We start from the raw sequence: 4,344 nt of genomic DNA on the forward strand, positions 1-4,344 counted from the left end.
TGTCTCACATTTTAGCTTTATAGAAATTTCCTGTGGGACTTTTAGATACCACTTATGACTGTAATTGGTTTTTGTGAGATTATGTTATGAAGATAATGGAGAGTGTTCTCATTAGTACTGGACAGTAATGTCAGCTACCACATGAGCAGGAACATCTAATGACTTTACATGGTTTTTACTCACATGCTGATCTAACTGGACTAGCTACTGCCATTCTTGCCAGGTATAGAAAGTAGAGAGGTTATTATCAAAACGTCTTCTGCCTCGTTAGTTTGCCTTTTCCTAGTCCTTTGGTTTATTTCAGTTTGTTCTTCTTGGAACATTTGTTACCTGTATCTACTGGCATTTCTAGGTTGCAGGCTTCTCTACTGAGCAGTTCTAGTTATTATGGCAAAAAGAAAACCCAAAGGCCATCTCAATGTATGGTTTCTTGGTTCAAAAGTTCATTGTTCAGTAGATCTGTCTTCTTTTGGGGTTTTAATCCTTGTTTTAATTACAATGCACAGTTTTAGCTAGTCTTGGCAGGAGGCATAGAGAAACAATATCAAAAGGGCTCCAAACTGTGAACTCTGACTGATGGCCTTAGAGGTGTGGTACTGCAAATCTGATGCTCACACTCTATAAAACCGGAACTTGAGACCATTAAGCTGATTAATGCTTTGAGAGACAGGAGAGACTGGAAGGAAAGGAAAGAATTTTCCAATTCTCAATTATAAGATGACAAAGGCATAAACAATATTAGTGACAGGAGTAACAACTGCAATGAAAGAATAAATGTGAACAAACTTTGAGAGCAAGAGCATAATTTTGGGAAATAGGATTGAAAATTTAGCTGGATTCAAAAGTTTACAAAACTTTGAGTACCCTACTAAGGAGGTTTGATCTTAGAAAACTAGTGAATATCCTCTATGGCTTTACATTGTAGGACTAATGTTCTTTAGGGGCTTGTATTAGTCTTAAACTGCCATCACAAAATACCATAGACTGAGTTACTTGAACAGTATTTACTTTCTCACAGTTTGCAGGCTCTTCAGTTCCTCCTATGGCCTTTCTTTTGGGTGAGCCTTCCTGGAGAGAAAGTGAGCTCCTTGCTGTCATTCCATCTTTGCACAGCACCAGACCTATTGGATTATAGGTACACCCTTATGGTTCAGTTACTCTTAATTTTCCCCTTAAAGGTTAGATGTCTGATATAGTCACATTTATGATTAGGGCTTTAGCATATTAATGTTTTAGGGAAATTAACATTCATTCTTTGGCATGGTGATTTCTGGAAATAGTAGTCTGATAGCATGAACCACATTTTTTAACAGAAATCTCTGATTCTCTGAAAAGTAATGAAACAATAGACTTAGATATTATATGAGTGCATTAAGATAGTATAACACACTGCAAACATACATAAAATTAAATAACAATTAACTTTGAATCAGTAAGCTGTAAAGAGATTTAAAGATTAGTTGAACACAGCTGTCATCTTTCAGTTCCTGAAAGAGTAAACAATATAGAGCCTCTTGGGTGCCTTCCCTTCTTGAATTTTATGTATTTGACATAAAAAGAACTAGGTAGGCTTTATGAGTAATGCAGTCATTGACATACTCATGGCTGCCAAAATCATCTGAGTTATCTTTAAAATAAATCCCTTTGCGGATGTAGCTAATGCTGCAGGCATCAAATTTATTGAATGTGGACATAATCTGAGGGCTGACCTCCTTGACATATTAAATAACTCTTATGTTATGTTGAGATAATCTGAATTCTCACTTGAGCCATTATTCGATAATATCAGCTTCCCTGAGAATTAAGGATTAGTTATGACAGAGTTGAGGCCAGTACATTGTGGCTAGCTGATAAAGGAAGATGGGATTCATAAAACTCCCACATACAACACTTAGCATCTCATTCTCCTCAGCTGCCTTACATTTCTTCCAGTGCTTTCTGTCACCCAAGCTGCCCATACTTGGCCTGACTGAGCTGTTCAAAATGTTCTTGTTAGGTGTTTCTGAGTCTACACAGACCCAACTGGAACCAAATTCTCTTGATGGCTCTTGGGCTAAGTTATTTCTCTTCGTTTTGCCCATTAATTGTTCCTTGTTGACTTCCTGCTTCAACAGCAAACTGAACCCAAGCCTCCCTCTCACTCCAGACTCAGGACAAAGAACAATGCCAAATACTGGCTCCTCAGCTCACAGCCCAAGAGCTAGACATCCAACTGAAGGTTCTGAGCCAGCAGAGATTTCTGATTATTTTTCACAGGTATTCATTCACTGGGGTCTTGAAAATGCCACAGCCTAACAAGATAGAATATTTGAAAGGGGCCAGTAGATAAATAAAAGAAGAGAGGTCTTGATAATTTGGCTATTCTCTGTTGTTATTCAGTCTGGCAGCCTTCCTATGACAATGGCAGGACTGGTAAAGACCATGAAGAATGCTTAAGATCTAGGAGCAAGGGTGACCTTTGATTTCACAAGCTTGCTTCATCTGCCAACTCTTCCCATTTTGTACTTGTAATAGATTGGATGACTTCATAGCATGCTGTGGAAGTCAGGGAGTATAATCTGCTAGCCAGTACATCCATTTCATGAGAAACTTCTCTCTCTCTCTCTCTTTTTCTTTCTCTCCAAATTGAATTTTTTTCATATAATATATTTGGGGTATGTAGTCAATTTTGGAAAACATTGCAAAAGTCTTCTGTGTTTGGGTGAAATGTTCTGTATACATCAGTGAGGTTCATTTGGTTTATGACATCAGTTAGCTCCAGTATTTCTGTGTTTACTTTTTGTTTGGATGACCTGTCTTTTGGCAAGAGTTGGATACTGAAGTCACACACTATCACTATGTAAATGTTGACATGTGATTTAGGCTATAGTGGTGTTTGTTTTCTGAATGTGGTGCCCTTGTGATTGGTGCATAGATGTTAAGAATTCTATCTTGGTAGATTTTCCTTGGGTGAGTATGTAGTGACCTTCTCTAACTCTTCTGATTAGTTTTGTTTGAAGTCTATTTTGTCAGATACTAAAATGACTATATCAGCTTGCTTTCTAGGTCTATTTCCTTCGACTGTTTCCACCTTTTTATTCTGAGGTGATGTTCTTTCTTGATATTAAGATGTTTTTCTTCAATGTAGAAGAATGGGTCCTATTGTCACATCTACTCTATTACTCTGTGACATTTTTTATTGGATAAGAAAGACTGTTGATGTTGTATGTTATCAAAGAACAGTGTTTGATGATTCCCATTACTGTGTGTCTTAGCCAGGGTTTCTATTCCTATACAAAACATCATGACCAAGAAGCCAGTTGGAGAGGAAAAGGTTAATTCAGCTTACACTTTCCACATTGCTGTTCATAATCAAAAGAAGTCAGGACTGGAACTCAAGCAGGTTAGAAAGCAAGAGCTGATTCAGAGGCCATGGAGGAATGTTACCTGCTGGCTTGCTTGCTTTTTTTTTTCTTTATTTACATTTCAAATTATATCCTCTTTCCCAAAATAAATAAATAAATCCTGTTCCCTCCCCCCTCCCCCTGTTCACCAACCCACCCTCACCCACTTCCTGGCCCTGGCATTCCCCCACACTGGAGCATAGAACTTTGACAGGGCTAAGGTCCTCTCCTCCCATTGATGACCGACTTGGCCCTCCTCTGCTATACATATGCTGCTAGAGCCATTAGTCACACCATGTGTACTCTTTGGTTGGTGGTTTATTCCTTGGGAGCTCTAAGGGTACTAGTTAGTTCATATTGTTGTTCATCCTAAGGGGCTGCAAACCCTTCAACTCCTTGGGTCTTTTTTCTAGCTCCTTCCTGTGTTCAGTTCAATGGTTGGCTGTGAGCCTCTACTTCTGTATTAGTCATGTACTGTCAGAGCCTCTCAGGAGATAGCTATATCAGGCTCCTGTCATCCAGCACTTGCTGGCATCCACAATACTGTCTAGATTTGGTGATTGAATATGGGAAGGATTCCCAGGTGGAGCAGTCTCTGGATTGTCCTTCCTCCAGTCTCTGCTCCATACTTTGTCTCTGCAACTCCTTCTATGGGTATTTTGTTCCCCCTTCTAAGAAGGATCAAAGTATCTACACTTTGGTCTTCCTTCTTCTTGAGTTTCTTGTGGTTTGTTGATTGTATTTTGGGTATTCTGATCTTCTGGGCTAATATCCACTTATCAGTGAGTGCATACCATTTGTGTTCTTTTGTGATTGTGTTACCTCACTCAGGATGATATTCTCCAGATCCATCCATTCCCTTAAGAATTTCATAAATTCATTGTTTTTAATCTCTGAGTAGTATTCCATTGTGTAGATGTACCACATTTTCTGTATCCATTCCTCTGTTGAGGGACATCTG

This window comes from Mastomys coucha, chromosome X (assembly GCF_008632895.1).
Source record: "Mastomys coucha isolate ucsf_1 chromosome X, UCSF_Mcou_1, whole genome shotgun sequence".
Taxonomy (NCBI): domain Eukaryota; kingdom Metazoa; phylum Chordata; class Mammalia; order Rodentia; family Muridae; genus Mastomys; species Mastomys coucha.